Source organism: Emydura macquarii, unplaced genomic scaffold (assembly GCF_026122565.2).
Source record: "Emydura macquarii macquarii isolate MOO-44397 ecotype Brisbane River unplaced genomic scaffold, CSIRO-AGI_Emac_v2 contig_2676, whole genome shotgun sequence".
Taxonomy (NCBI): domain Eukaryota; kingdom Metazoa; phylum Chordata; order Testudines; family Chelidae; genus Emydura; species Emydura macquarii.
In genome coordinates this window covers 31,556,155-31,573,355 of record NW_027132813.1, presented here as the reverse complement: position 1 = coordinate 31,573,355, position 17,201 = coordinate 31,556,155, and the positions used below count along the sequence as shown (strand labels likewise).

At 45.3% G+C, this 17,201-nt stretch overlaps 1 protein-coding gene across 2 annotated transcripts in view; it reads left to right on the top strand.

Moving 5' to 3' along the window:
• The window catches only part of ASB3 (ankyrin repeat and SOCS box containing 3), a 115,519-nt gene that overhangs the window by 51,202 nt on the left and 47,116 nt on the right, over positions 1 to 17,201 (top strand). The gene's annotated exons all lie outside the window — the stretch shown is intronic.

The following is a 17,201-nucleotide window of genomic DNA, read 5'->3' as shown; positions in this document are numbered from 1 at the left end:
GAGGAGACTGAGGGAAGTGTCTTGCTGCTGCTTTTGGAAGGGTGGTTTTTGCTACTGAGTATTGCACACTGGGGGCTGGCCAGTCCCCAGAGCAAAGGGCCATCTGGGGGCAATGGGGTACGGCATGGGGGAGGGGTGTTGGAGCCAGGGACCATCCGGGGTCAGGGACGCACAAGCAGGGAGTGGTCAGTTCCTGGAGGGAGAGCTGGACAGGGTCAATGGGACACAGTGAGTGTGGGGTGGAGAGTGTCTGCTGCCGGAGTGAGGGGCCAGCCAGGAACAATGGGGCATGGTGTGTGCAGGGGGAAAGTGGGGAGCGGGGCGGTCCCTTGAGCGAGGGGCCGGCCAGGGGGCAATGGGGCACTGCATGGTCAGGATCCCTACTTCTCTGCTGAGCCAGGATAGGAGCCACTTCCCACCCTCCAGAGGCGGATTGGGTTACTGCACCTGACTTGACACTATCATGTCCCTCTGCTGCCGATACCTTCCCTCATGGCCAGAGGTATGTGATTAACACCATAAAATAATGAATGCAGTAATTTTGTTTTCAGTTAATTGTGGACGTTAACTACGATTAATCAACAGCCCTTCTTCTGATTTCCAGCTCAAATTTATTCTTGTGCCAACATTGTCCTTTAGCTAAAATAGCTCTTCACCCTTCCTGGTATTTGCCTTTTAATGTACTTTTAGAGTGCAATCATATCCTCTCTTAGCCTTCTTTTTGTGAGACTAAACATGCCAAGCTCTCTTAGTCTCATCTCATAAGATGGTCCCTCCATTCCCTGATAATCCTCATAATTTTTCTCTGCACCTTTTCCAGTTTAAATTAATCTTTCTTGGATGTGGGTGATCAGAATTGTACACAGTATTCCAAATGAGGCCGTATACAATGGCACTAATACTCCTCTATCTCTACTGGGAATGCTTTGCCTAATAATACATCCGAGGATCACATTTGTCTTTTTAACAACCACATCATGTTGATGACAGGAAGCCCCTGTGATTGGCCCACCTACCCAGGTCTTTGTCCTCCTCTGTTGCTTCCTACTGATGAGTCCCCATCTTGTAGCAGAAAGTCTTTATAATTAGACCCTAAGTGTGCATGATCTTGGACTTTGTACTATTGAATTTCATCCCATTTTTGTCGCTCCAGTCTTCAAGGTCATCCAGATCTTTCTGTATAATATTCCTTTCCTCCTGTGATGGCTTTTTGAGCCAAGGTCATTAATAAAAATATTGAGTAAGATTGGTCTCAAGACTGATCCTTGATGAACTCCCTTAGTAACCTCTCTCCAGTCTGATAACTCACCTTTCAGCACAACCTGTTGCATTCTCTCCTTTAGCCAATTCCTTATCCACCTTACAATTCTTGTACTGATCCCCATTTTCCCTAGTTTAATTAATAATTTCCCATATAGTACCATTTCAAATGCTTTACTGAAGTCCAATTATATTCAATCTATTGCACTTCCCTTCGCTAAAAAATCAGTTATTTTCTCAAAAAAGGAAATCAAGTTAGTTTGGCATGACTTTGGTAAAGCCATGTTTCATTACATCCTCTTTTACCATTTACCTTTACCTTTATGAATTTAATTATTCTTTCCTTTACAATTTGCTCTAAAATGTTGCATACTACCGCAGTCAACTTAACAGATCTGTAATTTCCTGGATCACTTTCATCCCCATTTTTAAAATATAGGTATGACATCAACTATTCTCCAGACATATGTACAACCCCTGAATAGATAGATTTATTAAAAATGCTGGCTACTGAACTAGCAATCTCATATACCAGTTCCTTCAGTATTCTGAGATGGAAGTTATCCAGTTCTCCTGATTTTGAGCACAATAAACTCTGTAAGCTTTTCTTTAATCTCAGAGGTGATTATTTCTAGACGTTAATTACCATCAACCATATTGCTTTCGTGCACATGTTCCATATTGATTTTGAAAGCTGAGGTAAAGTGTTCATTTAGTTCTTCTTCGAGTGCATGCTCATGTCCATTCCACTATAGGTGTGTGCATGCCTCCGTGCACGGTTACCCGGAACTTTTTTCTCCTTAGCAGATCCCATAGGGCTGGCTCCAGTGCCCCCTGGAGCCCCGTGCACATGCCGCGGTATATGAGGCGCTGCTGGCCCTACGCCCCCTCAGTTCCTTCTTTCCGCCCATAATGGTTGCTGGAACTAGCCTTGATCTCAGCAAGTACTATTCCCCTTGTTTGGACTTGTTTGGTATTCTAAGGTAGTTTTTAGCTAGTTAAGTATTGTTAAGTGTTGTTAAGAGTAGTTAAGTAGTAGTTAGAGATAAGTCCCTGTGGGGACTTCGCGTGGCCAGGCCATGCCCGGTCACCGGGATTCAAGCCGCATGCCTCCTGTGGGAAGGCTTTCCCGCTCAGCGACCCCCACGACCGCTGCCTTAAGTGTTTGGGGGAATCCCACAGAAAAGAGATGTGCAAGATCTGCAGGGCTTTCAAACCGAGGACTCAAAAAGACCAAGAAATCCGGTTGAAAACCCTTTTGATGGAGGCAGCGCTCTGCCCGGCGTCTGAGCTGACCCGCTCTACCTTGGTACGGAGCATGACCTTGGTACAGAGCGCACCATCGGCACCAGCCTCGACTCAGCACCGCACAACGTTGCTGGCATGAAAGAGGAAAAAGCGTGTGGAGCGCAGACACTCCTCTGCGTTGTCGGTACAGGCAGGGTCGAATACGGAGATGCACTGGACCCGGCCTGTCGAGACTTCTGCAATGCCTGCATCTCTGGCCAGGAAGCCTCTTCCGACTCCTGGGAGTGGGAGAGTGCCCCTGCCGACACCGTTGACACCAGAGGCTTTTCAGGTGGCAAGAGCTTTGTTGGCCTTGCCTACGCCACCTCCACCCCCCTCTCTGCCGAGGGAGAAGGGGCCGGTGTCATGGGGGAAACCTGTGTTGGGTCCCCCTGAATGGCGGTGGAGATCCTTGGTACAGGGAGGAAAATCTCCCGCCTGACGGTATCCGAGGGTAGAGCAGAGTTGCTCCCCTAATAGTTGCTCCAGGTGGGCATCATCGAGCCGACCTGCTCCGGCACAGGATGTTGAGTGTGTGTCTCAGCACCAACGTTGATCCCCGGCACCGGAGGCAGCGCATGCCAGGAGGTACTGAGGAGTTCGCCTGCACCGAGATGATGTGGAACCCAGTCGCCAGAGGAAGACCCGGCACCGTGCAGTCCGCAACATGGAACCAGGTTGCCAGAGTCTGGCTTGGCACCGAGGAGTTCGGAGCGGTGCCGATCTTGGTCACTGAAGATGTCTGCAGGGCCACAAAGCAAGCGGCAGCGGAAATCATCGGTATCGAGATGACGCTCTGGTATCTCTAGCTCTTTGGAGCGCGCCTCCGTTCGTTGGCACTGCTCGCAGCGATGGAGGCAGTCCTCATCGTCCTCCAGGGTGGAGGCGTCGAGTGGGCGGTTTCAGCACAGAAGGGTGCCTGGGACTGAGGACGTACACGGCACCGCCGGTCCAGGGCCTCTGACTATGAGGGATGACTTGGGGTCTCCCAGGGGGACAGTCGTCGGGTGAGCTGACGTCTCCAAAAAGCACCACAGTCTGTGGCGCAGTCAGCCCCGGGTTGGCCCCAGGGACAGTGGCCGCAACAATGGCCTTATTGGGCCCCATGGGGTATCCAGGTGTCAATCCATTATGTCATCGGGGGTGCAGTCCGTGCTTCCGGCACAGGAGAAGGCCCATAGATACCACTCATCAGACGAAGAATCGGACCCCATGGAGGGACCCTCAGCAGGTGCAACCCTTCGCCAGGAGGGGGCACACCCACAGGACGCACCTCGGCAGTCTTCTTCCTCCTCATCTGACGAGGCAGTCTCCTGGGATCACTTGGCCCCACTGGAGGATTTCAGTGCGCACCAGGAGCTGCTCAGGGGGGTGGCTTCCAACTTGGGGCTGGAGGTGAAGAAGTTAAAAGAGGCTGAAGATAGCCTCTTTAATGTGCTGCCCCAGCGAGAGTGGCCCTCCCAGTCCACGAAAGGATCCTTAAGATCATAAAGCTCCTGTGGCAAACCCCTTCCTTGGTCGCCCCTATGTCAAAGGTGGCCAAGAAAAAAATATTATATCCTGGCTGAGAGGTTTGAATATTTGTTCACTCACCCCGTCCCGGGAACCCTGGTAGTAGATGCGGCTAACCAGCGAGACAGGCAAGGTCAGCCAGGGTCCACTCCCAAGAACAAAGACAACAAAAAGCTGGACTTGTTTGGGAGAAAGATTTATTCCAGGCAAGCCTGCAGTTGAGGATTGCCAACCATGAGGCCCTCCTGGGCAGATATAATTTCAACCTGTGGGACTCCCTCAGGCGGTTCGCTGAGGCCCTGCCCCAGGACCAGGCTGCAGACTTTAGCACTATCATGGAGGAAGGAACCACGGTAGCTAGGGCAGCGCTCCAGACATCCTGTGACGCTGCTGACTCGGCAGGCAGGGCCATGGCCTCTGCCATCTGCATGAGAAGGTGCTCATGGCTGCAATCCTCGGGCCTGTCCCAGGAGGTGCAGCAGTCTATTCAGGACATCCCCTTTGATGGGTCGGCCCTATTCTCCGACCAGACCGATGCAAAGTTGCACGGTCTGAAGGACTCCAGGGCTTTGCTCCCTGGGCCTTTACACGCCCCAGTTTTCCAGGCGTCAGTCATGGCCCTAGGCACAGCAGAAGCCAAGGCCTCAGCCCAGGCCTTTTCAACCCTATAGGAATAGGGATAGGAATAGGTGGTTTAGAAGAAGAAATCAGCCCTCTAGCTTGTCCTCAGATCCCCAGGGCCCCCCCAGGAGGTCGGGCAACCAGAGGAGGCAATTTTAATGGTGCACCTGAGGGTGGCACCCTGACTGCTCTCCTGGATCCGCCCCGCCCCTTCCTAAACAGGTTAAGATTCTGCTATCCTGAATGGGCAAAAATCACTTCGGACCATTGGGTCCTTGGGATAGTCTCAGGGGGCTATGCCCTACAGTTTACATCCACTCCCTCCAACAACCCTCCCCCTCTGTCCCTCTTCAGGAACCCCTCTCATGAGCAGCTCCTCTTGCAGGAGGCAGACACCCTCCTCAACCTGGGAGCGGTGGAAATGGTCCCTCAAGGCAGAAGGGGGAAGGGGTTCTATTCGAGGTACTTCCTCATCCCTAAGGCAAAGGGGGGTCTGAGACCCATATTAGACCTGCGTTGTCTAAACAAATATGTCAAACGACTCAGATTTCGCATGGTCTCTCTAACCTCTATAATCCCTTCCCTGGATCTAGGAGACTGGTATTTCACCCTCGACCTCAAGGATGCATACTTTCATGTGTCTATCCTCCCCAGCTACAGGAGCTTCCTCCACTTCATGGTGGCTGGCTCCCACTACCAATTTACAGCCCTGCCCTTTGGCCTATCTTCAGCTCCAAGAGTGTTCTCCAAATGCATGGTGGTAGTGGCTGCCCACCTGAGACTAAAGGGTGTGCAAATTTTTCCTTACCTAGACAGTTGGCTGATCAGGGGCAGGTCCAGGTCCCAAGTGCAGGAGAGCGTGACCCTCACTTGCTCCATGTGCAGCAGGCTGGGACGGCTCATAAACGAGCAGAAGACCACACTAACCCCAGTGCAATGCATAGAATTCATTGGAGCCACCCTGGATGCTTCCCAGGCCAGAGTGTTCCTGCCTCAGCCATGTTTCGAGACAATGGTCTCATCTCCCAGCTGCACTGATGCCCCACAACCACCACCAGGCACTGCCTACAGCTGTTAGGCCACATGGCGGCCTGCATGTACGTAGTGACTAGCTCACATGAGGCTCAGACTGCTTCAGGCATGGTTGACCTCAGTATATGTGCTGAGCAGACACCCATTGGACCGGGTGGTCACTGTTCCCCCACCCGTCTTAGCCTCACTAAACTGGTGGCAGACCCCCAGGGCAGTGATGAAGGGCGTTCCGTTCAGGGAACTGGTCCCGTTGGTCACCCTAATTTCCGATGTGTCGGGTGCAGAATGGGGAGCCCACATCAGCGCCAACCTAGGCACTCAGGGCCTCTGGTCGGAGGAGGAGAGGCGCCTACACATCAACGTGAAGGAGCTGAGGGCTATTTGCCTAGTGTGCAGGGTGTTCCTCCGATTCCAGACAGGCAGAGTGGTGCAGGTGCTGACGGACAACACTGCAGCCATGTTTTACATAAACAGGCCGGGGGAACGCGCTCCTTGGCCCTCTGCGAGGAAGCTATCCGTCTGTGGGACTTTGCCATTAAGCACGATTTCCACTTGACTGCCTCTCACCTCCCGGGAGTGAGGAACGATGAGGCGGATCGCCTCGGCAGGTCGTTTCTACCCTGCCACGACTGGTTGTTTCACCCAGAGGTGATGGCAATGATCTTCCAGAAGTGGGGCGTTCCCCAACTGGACCTGTTTACGTCGTCCTGGAACATGAAATGTCCGAGATTCTGCTCGCTCCGGAGTCGCAAGACTAGGTCAATTTCCGACGCATTCCTCATGGACTGGACGGGGACTCTCATTTATGTGTTTCCGCCCACTAACCAAGGTCCTGCTGAAAATAAAGAGGGAGAGGGCGAATGTTATACTCATCGTTCTGGCCTGGCCGAGACAGCACTGGTTCAGCATTCTGCTGGACCTTTCGATCGCACCACCCCTGGAGCTTCCGAGGCGGCACGACCTTCTATCCTAGGACCATGGCCGCCTGTTGCACCTGGACCTGGACTCCCTGCACCTCACAGCCTGGAGGCTCTGTGGCTGATGGAGGGAGAGAGAGCCTGTTCAGTGCAGGGCCAGCAAGTCCTGCTTGGCAGCAGGAAGCCTTCTACACAGGTCATGTGTCGGGCTAAGTGGAGGCAGTTTACCTGTTGGGCGGAGTCCCGGGGTATTCCGCCCAACCTCTCACCTATACAGGCGAGCTTGGAGTACCTGCTCCAGCTAAAGATCCAGGGTCTGTCACTGGCCTTGTTGAAGGTTCACCTGGCAGCCATTTTGGCCTTCCATCAGCCGCTATAGGGGAGATCGCTGTTCTCCCATCCAATGTCGGTCAGGTTCCTCAAGGGGGTGGAGAGGCTTTATCTGCAGGTCCGTGACCTGGTGCCTCCCTGGGATTTCAACCTGGTCCTCTCAAGGGGCCCCCCTTTGAACCCATGGCTTCATGCCCTCTGCTCATCCTTTCATGGAAGGTAGCCTTTCTGGTGGCCATTACCTCAGCCAGGAGCGTCTCCGAGATTAGGGCATTGACCTCGGAGCCCCCTTATACAGTATTCTATAATGGCAAGGTTCAGCTGAGGCTGCATCCAGCTTTCCTGCCCAAGGTGGTTTCCCAATTTCATTGTAATCAAGATATTTTTCTCCCTGTGTTTTTTCCCAAACCTCATGGTTCGGAGGAGGAGAGGAGATGGCACTTGCCGGACGTGAGACGAACCCTGGCCTTCTACATCGAGTGTACAAAGCCGTTCTGCAAATCGACACAGCTCTTCTTCACAGTGGTGAAAGGCTCACCTGTCTCCACCCAGCGCATCTTCTCATGGATTACATCATGCATCAAGTTCTGCTACAAGCAGGTGAAGGTGCTGCTTCTGGGAACCATCACAGCGCACTCAACCAGAGCTCAAGCCTCATCTACAGCCTTCCTGGAGAGAGTGCCCCTGCAGGACATCTGCAGAGCTGCCACCTGGTCGTCGGTGCATACCTTCAGCAGGCGAGAGAGGACGCAGGATTCGGCAGAGCAGCGCTGAGGGCAGCTCACCGGTAACTCCAACCCACTTCCAAAGGAATTGCTAGTTAGTCACCTATAGTGGAATGGACGTGAGCAAGCACTCGAAGAAGAAAACAAGGTTACTTACCAGTAACTGATGTTCTTCAAGATGTGTTGCTCATATCCATTCCACAACCCACCCCCCATCCCTGCTGCGAGAGTTGGCAGAAAGAAGGGACTGAGGGGGTGTAGGGCCTGCAGCACCTCATATACCGCGGCATGTGCGCGGGACTCCAGGGGGCGCCAGAGCCGGTCCTATGGGATCTGCTGAAGGGAAAAAAGTTCCGGGTAACCGTGCACGGAGGCGTGCACACACCTATAGTGGAATGGACATAAGCAACACATCTCAAAGAAAATCAATTACTGGTAAGTAACCTTGGTTTTTTTGCCCCAAGCCTAGATTATCTGCGATCTTTTCCTTCCCATCAACACAAGAACATAAAAACAGCCATACTGGGTCAGATCAATGGCCCATCTAGGCCAGTATCTTGTCTTCTGACGGTGGCTAATGCCAGTTGCTTCAGAGGCAATGAACAGAACAGGCAATCACAGAATGATCCATGCCCTGTCATCCACTCCCAGCTTCTGGGACACCCAGAGCATGGGACTGCATCCCCAACTATCTTGGCTAATAGCCATTGATGGACCTATCCTCCATGAAATTTATCTAATTCTTGTTGAATCCCCTTATAGTTTTGGCCTTTAGAACATCCCCTGGCAACAAGTTTCACAGGTTGACTGTTTGTATTAGTAGCATTTATTTTCCAATCTATATGCAGGAATTTAAAGTCTCCCATTATGACACAATTCTCAAAAGTATTTCTCCCTCTAATAATATGAATAATATGAATTTTAAAGAGATCACTATCCAGATCTGAATCTGTTCTAGGGCTCTGTAGCAGACCCCTAACACTATCCCGGCAGAATCTCTTTTACAATCCTTCCCCAAAGTGATTTTGACCCCCAACAGATTCTGTTTTGTCCGTAATATCACTTCTTATTTTTTTACAGTTTAATGCTTTGGTGATGTACATCTCTAGCCCACCGCCTTTACCTTTATTCCCATCTCTCCTGAACAGTGCATACCCTTCAATACTTGTATTCCAGTCATGAGTGTTATCCCACCATATTTCTGTAATCCCTATAATTTCTGGTTAGACCTCCTGCACCAGGAATTCCAGTTCCTCCATTTTGTTGCCCAGATTTCTTGCATTTGTGTACAAGCATTTTGGTTGTTTCCCTCACAGTTTTCTGGCTTGTGGTGGTCCATTATTCCTTATTAATCTTCATTTAGCCAATTTTTTCGCTCTTGTGAAATTTCCACGCCTAGCTTCAATATACAAGTCTTTCCCAGCCTTCTCCTCATATCTACTAGTTTAAAGCCTTTCATATCAGTCATGCCAGCCTTGATCCCAGAAGATTAATATCTTAGATACGCAAGTGGAGCCCATCAGTTGAGAAAAGTCTTCTTTCCAAAAATGCCTCTCAGTGGTCGATCATCCCAAAACCTTCCTCATAGCACCATCCTTGAGCTATGTGTTGATCTTCATTATCATGTCATGCCTTGCCCGCATTCTCTAGGGGCCAAAAGTATTCCACTAAAAATCACCTGCGCTTCCATTTCTTTAAGAGTCTTACCCAGCTGAGCGTAGTCATCCTTGATCCATTCCAATGGGTATCTAGCAGTGTCATTCTTCCTGACATACAGCACAATCAGTGGATTTTTTTCCCCACTTCCTTCGGGATCCTCTTTAGCCTCACATGCACATCTCATATCTTTGCTCCTGGCCCACAGCACATTCTTCTGTTTTCTGGATCTGTTCTGGTGATAGGCCTGTCGATTCTTCTGTGTCCCCAGCCACATAGACCTGTCTCTTCCTGGTGTTGGTATGAATCTGTTTTATGTTCTCTCTCACAGTCCCCTGAACATTATCATCATTTTTCCTTCAGCTCTGGTCCCTCTCTATTTTCATCATCTCTTCCTCTTTTCTGTAGGCATTGGCTTCCTTTTTCCTCCTCGCCACTCCATCCTCTGCCTGTTTCTGCGCCTCATTCTTTAGTTCAGCAAACCTGTTCCTCAACTTGATTTCCTCACCACTAGCTGGTCTCTTCCTCTGCCTTGTGCTCATGGTCACATTCTTCCATGGATCCTCCTCTTCTTGCAGAATGCCCCCCAGGTCCTTTTGTTTGGCAGGTTTCTGCAAATCTTAAGTTGTCTGTACCACCTCCTCTCTTCTCTTCTGCATCATAACTGCATCATAACTGAATACTATCATTGTCTCCAGTGCATCTCAAATACTTGAATCTTTTCTGCCATGAGCTGTATCAGATAACATTTCATGTGTTAAGTAGCTTCCATCAGATACCGCTTCAAGAATGATGTACATCCCACTGCTTCTGCATCTGACCATCTGTCTCTCCTCTCCTCTTTGGATCACTTAGGCTGCCTCAGTAGCCATCATTGTATTCTCTTCATAGATCCTATTCCTAGTAAAGAAGAAAGGAGAGGAAAAAAAGAACCCCAAACTCCCACAGAAACTCTGCTGCTTGATGATTGCTAATGAATAGTAAAGCACAGGCAATGGGAGCATGCTTCAACCTTGACTACCAGAAGGGAAAACTAATTTATGTCTGAAAGAGTACTTCAGTCTTCATTCCCATTCGTTTTCTCTCCTTCATTACTGAGGCAACCAGAACAGTTCTAACCAGTTTCGGTTGTAATGGAATGGCAATATGATGCAGCTGCGAAAAGGCTATCATTCTGGGGTGTATTAACAGGAGTGTTATATGTAAGATGGGAAGTAATTGTCCTGCTTTGCTCGGCACTGGTGAGGCCTCAGCTGGAGTATTGTGTCCACATCTGGGGTCACACTTTAGGAAATATGTGGACAAATTGGAGAGAGTCTAGAGGAGAGCAACAAAAATGATAAAAGGTTTAGAAAACCTGACCCATGAGGGAAGGGTTTACAAAACTGGGCATATTTAGCTTGAGAAAAGAAGACTGGGGGGGTGGGGAGGGACCTAATAAGTCTTTTCAAATACATCAGGGGCTATCATAAAGAGGATAGTCCCACACTGAAGGTGGGAAAAGAAGTAATGGGCTTAATCTGGAGCAAGGGAGATTTAAATTAGATTAAGATTAAGATAATTAGATTAAGAAAATTTTTCTGACTATAAAGGTAGTTAGGAGCTGGAATAGGCTTTCAGAGGAGGTTGTGGAATCCAGTCATTGGAGGTTTTTAAAAACAGGTTGGACAGACACCTGTCAGGTCTGATCTGGGTTTACTTGGTCCTGCCACAGCGCAAGGAGCTGGATTTGATGACTTCTTCAGGTCCCTTTCAACCATACATTTTATGATTCTTTGAATATTTTTCCATCAAAAACTGGACTACATATTTCATATATACTACTGAACAACTGGTAATAAGTGACCTAGAGAAGGAAGGCCAGAGCCTGTATCCTATTATCACCCTTTGTGGCACTCATGTAATGCAAATGTGGCCAAAAGATTAAACAAAAAAAATTAGGAGAAAAATGATTCCTAAACAAAGCATTAGTATGTCAAGGTTCAACTCAGAGCAGATTTTACTGGCAGGTTATGAAACCTTGTGTAGAGGGGCTTTATAGTAGAAATGCTGACTATTAATATTAAGATGCCTGAACGTAATAAATAAATAAATAAATAGCTGAACAAAATAACAACAAAACCTATAGTAATGTGTAGTTTTGAGATTTTTTCTTAATTGCCACCAGATGTCAGTATAACCAAACAACCAGAAAAATACTGCAGTGAATTAAAATAGCTTTCATTAAGGTGTGTTCTTTTAAGGAAAAAAATAATCAATGACTTTTGACAATGATGAAGAAGGTAGATGTTTTCGTTAGAAAAATACATTTTTCAGTATGTGTAACCTATTCTGCACATTGGATGTTTGCTGTATGCAAAAACTTCAGTGTGCCTAGATTTCTGTAGTGAATGAATATTTTTGTGTGGGTATTACATATATGCATAAAACCTGAGCACAGTAAATAACACATGTGAAATTAGCAATGATTGGTACCTGCACCACAGAAATCATAGATTTCTAGAAATCGTAAGGAGGCTAAACTATTGCTAAACAGTACAGGACTTTACACTACAGCCTTGCTGACTATAGTATTTTCTCAGCAATGTTTATCAAAACCTGGAGTTCTAGATGAGACAGTGTTGACTTAAAGCTCTATTCCCTGTGGTTTAAAGTTGGAATATAATACATCTATTTAGCACTGTGCACTCTTTGGGGTATTCTTACTGAGAATTTTCCTAGAACTTTGTTCCACATGACATGCTTTGTTTGCTTATATGATCTGAACAGAGAAATTGTTTTTATTTTTTTCAGTTGTTTTCTTTATATTTGATACTGAAAAAATCGTAAATATTTTGACAGGTTTTATCGTTAACATTGGTATGTGTGGGATATAGTGATGGACACTACAGGATTCTGGGAGGTTTGGAGAGGGGAGACTTTACACATTAAGGAGTTACAGCATCAAGGTAATTGGAGAGGCAGAAGCTTTAGTGTTTGTGAGGTGATCAGAATCTCTTTGTTTACTAGTTAATTTTGTGTTCGTTATATTTGACAGTGCATATAAGATTAACAAAGATTAATTAAGAACATTAAACTTGAGAGACTCACAAATATCTGTTGCCTAAGAGATGTGGCTGTTGAATAAAGGGGAAGAGAATTGTACTCAGTATATTTAGGGATACTTTGGGGTTGTCTTGGGACAGGAGATTGCTGCCACAGTATACTATTCTGCATTTCTAGCTATACGGGCCTTTAAAACCATTTAGGAATATGTTTCATTTTTGTATGACAAATTGTGACATTGGAGATGTCTGAACTAATCAAAAGTCAGCCACTATTCAATGTACAATGGACTTTTTAATTTATTTGTACTTTACAGTCATATTTAAAAAGCTATCATGTCTGCAGTTATTTTTAAATACTACTTTTGTTTCAGTGCTGGGTTTGGAGGATAAATAATATAAATACAAAAAGCAAATACATTTGGATATTAATTGTCAAAGACATTTTTTTAAATTGTTCATTTCTCCACTGAGGGTGGAATTTTCAAAAGCACATAGGGAAAATTAGGGAGACAACTTCCACTGACTCTTCTTTAGTTGCTTTTGAAAACCCCACAGTGAATATCAGCCCACAAATAAAACTTTTAAGTGCTTATGAGTGGGCACAAAATTCTTCAGCTTTTGTTTTTTATTTACAAAGCTTCAGAAGGGGCAGCAGAACCTATAGCTTTTCAGATAAAATCGTCAGATTCTCATTCCTATCCAATTGTGTGATGGAAGGCAAGCTAGATGAAAGGTGTATTATACTCTAGGTTCTGTATATGGTGTTTACTGTTGTATATGTCCATCAGGTTCTTGGTTTCTGTGTTTGTATTAGTTTCATGAGTTCCAGTCAGGTTTTTCCTTCCCCTAGTTGCCCCACCACAACTTTTAGATGTATTGCATCCGTAGGTTTATAGTCCCTGCAATTGACTCAGTTAAAGGACTGATTAGCATAGGGGGATTGGGTATGTAGTTGGTGTGTTTTGTGAGCATGGAGGAATTGTGGATTCCAAAAGAGCCCATCATTATGGGCTAATGGAAGGTTGGGTAGGCATGCAAGGATCTGATGTTTCTATATGTGGGAGGGAGGCCTACGCGTTAGTATGCGTAAGCGACTGGGCCTTGTGACCAATATGATGCCTTGTGATAGTGCACCAGGGCAGGACTATGGGTTTCCAAATTCAAGTTCAAGTCAAAGGGAAAGAGGTTAAGGCTGTTTCCATCCCTAGAGTGAGTTACTTTTCCAAGGCTTTTAACCTTTGGGCATCTGTTATTAATTTAGTATTGATAAATAGAGCCTTGCCTGGATACAAAATTTTGGATCTGTAGTCGATCCACAAAGATGATAAACAATACATCTGCATCCACAGATGCAGATATCCATGGATTGGCAAAGCTCTATTGATAAAGTTTCAGGCAGGTCAGGCAAATCCCTGAAGAATTTAGTATGTATCTTCCTTTCCCTTTGTCCATATCAAGTGACGAATGGCCAGTTACATTTTTGACTCATATGACTCTCAGCATGATGTGTATTATATAATTACATTGTACGGTCTTCATTTTTGTCATGGCTATCACAAAATTATGGAGTCTATGCCTTCCATGATTTTCAAAGAATTTCTGACTCTGAGCCCTTGACACTTCAGCATTTCTGCATGTGAGAAGTAGATGCAATGGGTAAACAGTTAAATTCAGTTAAATTCACTGAAAAACCTTGATTTGGTAGAGTCAACCTTTGGATTGCCTGGGGAACAGGAGCTCCTCAACAATATTGTGAAGCACAAACAATCAGACCAATGAACTTGCACTGAAAATTTAAATTCCCACTAAGATGATGAAGATTCTACCTCATCTAAATTCAAAACCAACAAACATTCAGTTGTAGTGTGATAAACTATTGTTCAAATCTATTCACTGTTTTACCACAGCACAAACATAATTTTTTGTTTACTAATACGAGCCATTAAAGTGTTACAGGGTATGGAACCCTTTTGCTGGTGTAACTTGACATCTTTTAACTATATCTTGATGATAATGTGCTCTTCACAATGACCGGTCAATGGCTCTTTCTAAAAACTATCATGACTGAACAGCTATAACAACTTGCTACTTCTGCAGTTTAGATGATTTGAAAGTACTTTATAGACTCTTTTCTCCAGCACAACCCTGAGGCATAAAACCCATTTTATAGGTAAGTAAGCTGTGTCACAGAGACTGTAGTGATTATCTGTCCGTCAGCATACCTTTGTCAATGGCTTAATGAGGGAAGTCTCTCTTTACATGTAATATTTTAAAAGGAATACAGAAAATGACTGCCTGTTAAGTAAATGATTTTGTTTCCAATGATGTAGTGTGAAAATCACTCTTGCAGTATAATTATTGCAGTTTGTTTTCTAGATACTGGAAAATACAGTATATTCTGTTATATTTTCTTCTCATCTGTGCAAGTCTGTGTTACAGAATTAATATTCCAGTCTTGTTTTTATATGGTAAAACAAGGCTTAGATTAACTAATGAAAGGGAATAGTTGATCTAGTAGTTAGAGACATTAAAATCCATGTTTCCAAGAAGACAGTAACTAAACTCCCAATTCAGTGGGGCCAACTGTATGCAGAGGGCACCTGAATATAGGTATATGCAGAAACAAGGCGGGGAGACCCTGTGACCCCACTAGCACCACAGAGTTGGGTGGCCTTGACCTTCTCCATCCTGTGAGCCCCCAAGTTCTTCCCCTTGAGGGGAACAGTGTATAGGAAACTGAGTTTTCCCTTTGTTTTCCTGCCTTTCCAGATAAAGGGGTGAGTCCTCCCATAGGGAAAGCGGTGGGACATCAGCAGTAGCTAATCATGGGGGGAAGATAAAGCCATTATTTGTTAACAAATGTGAAACAGGGCATAAAAGGTTGGAACAGACGGCATGGGATTTATAAATTCAGGAATCCATTACAGCTGCCACTTGGCAGGCAGAGGTGAATTTGTGGATAGATGGCCTGTGGCATGTCCACTTGCTGCTGCAGAAATTCCTCACCATGCTCACTAAAAGCATGCCTGTGCTTTGCCTTTTTTTGTTGTGTGTCTGCTTCTACTCAAGATAGATGGGGTTTGAAAACAGCATGTAAGAATTTTTTCTTTCCATCTCTAAGTTCAGTTGCTGTATCACAAGCAATGGTTAGAAATATGAACATTGAAGAGAAATGATATATTTTCAGGTCATGGTTATTTTCTCAAAAGTGCACTAAGTAAGCTAGGATGTTGCCCCAAAGACTCAATGGTACAAAGATGTACTAATATGTCATTGATTATAAAAATCCATAAATAATATAGCTGTTATGGTGCTTTATCTCCAAAGTAACATCATTCTATCTAAGAAAAATTAACACTAGGATGTTTAATAAAAACAACCCACTAAATCCATTGTTTCCAATAATATGGTGATATATTGATGAGCAGATTGAATTGTAGGATAGTAGCCTATTAAGTGATCAAAAGGCAAGTTTTTGTGTGACTAAAAGTTATGACAGCAAAATTTTGAGGCAGATAGCTTACAATCATCATTATTATACTACCTTTTGATTTTTCCCCCCCTTCTGTCTTTGTCACCTCCTTCTTTAACTCACCTTTCTATCACTTAATACTTTTTTCTGTTCAAGTTAGGCTGGAAACTGCAGAGGAAAATAGTGCTGTTTTTCCAGTAGGAAAGACTTTATAAGTGTTTCTTAGTGAGCGGGAGGAAAGATTCTGCATTCCTGTTGGGTGAGAGGGTCTAGGATCGCATTATTATAGTTTGTCTCACTCTCTGCATGCTCCATAGTTAGAGCATTTATTTATTAATTTAATTTATTAATGTTGTTATTAGTTATTACTTTTGTTATCATAGCCAAATTAGCCTGTTAGCAATGAGTGCAACAAAAATGGTGCTGAACATAATTTAACTGCAAGTGTAACTAATGAACCAGCCCAGAAACTGTGACTAAAACTTATCTAATTCACATTCTGAAATGGCGTATTTGCATTTAAACTGTGTTCAGCACCAGTTTACTTTCACTTGTTGGAGACACCTCTTGTCAGCAACTGGAAATTTGCTAGTGTAGGCAGGATCTCAGGCAAGAAGCAGCACTACTGTTCTTATATTGCGTAAAGTGCTGATTGTCCTTTGAACCTATGTTGAATAAAGAAGGAAGATATTGTTTGTCAGGTGGACAGACAGCCAACTTGTTCTTCTCTGTATTCTCTATGATAGTTACTTTAAATATAATTTGCAAATATGTAACAAAAAATGAGCTAAATGTATATTTATGTTCAGAATGCCTCAGATAGATAAGGGAGGCCATTGGCATGTAATTAACTCTAAACTGACTTTGTCTTTCATTTCAGCACCCCCAAGCTGGCCAGCTCCTGCTCCACTTTAACATTGCATCTGCTATGGTGCCTTGTTGGAAAAATGGAGTTGTCCCAGGGGCTCACGTAAGTGTAATTGTTTATTATATAGCATGGTTTGCAAAGTGTTATTTGTATTGTTTATATTTCAAAAGGTATAAAAATAATATGAAAGACATCATAAAACTGTGCTATATAATGAAAGGAAAAAAGCCACTTACCTGAGTTAGCATGAGTCAGTTCCATGTGCCAGCATGGTTCTTCAGGCCTCTGAAATTAGGGCATGCATTGCACGGGCTGGAAGATGGGCCAGCTAGTGGGACTTTGGAGAAGCTGAAATGAGGTGAAGAGTGCACTTCTTTATACCATCTATTTAGGGTTTGCAGAACATAACAATGTATGTAACTGCGTGTTTAAGAAAATATTCACAGCTCACCTTTTAAATTTCACCTCCGTACC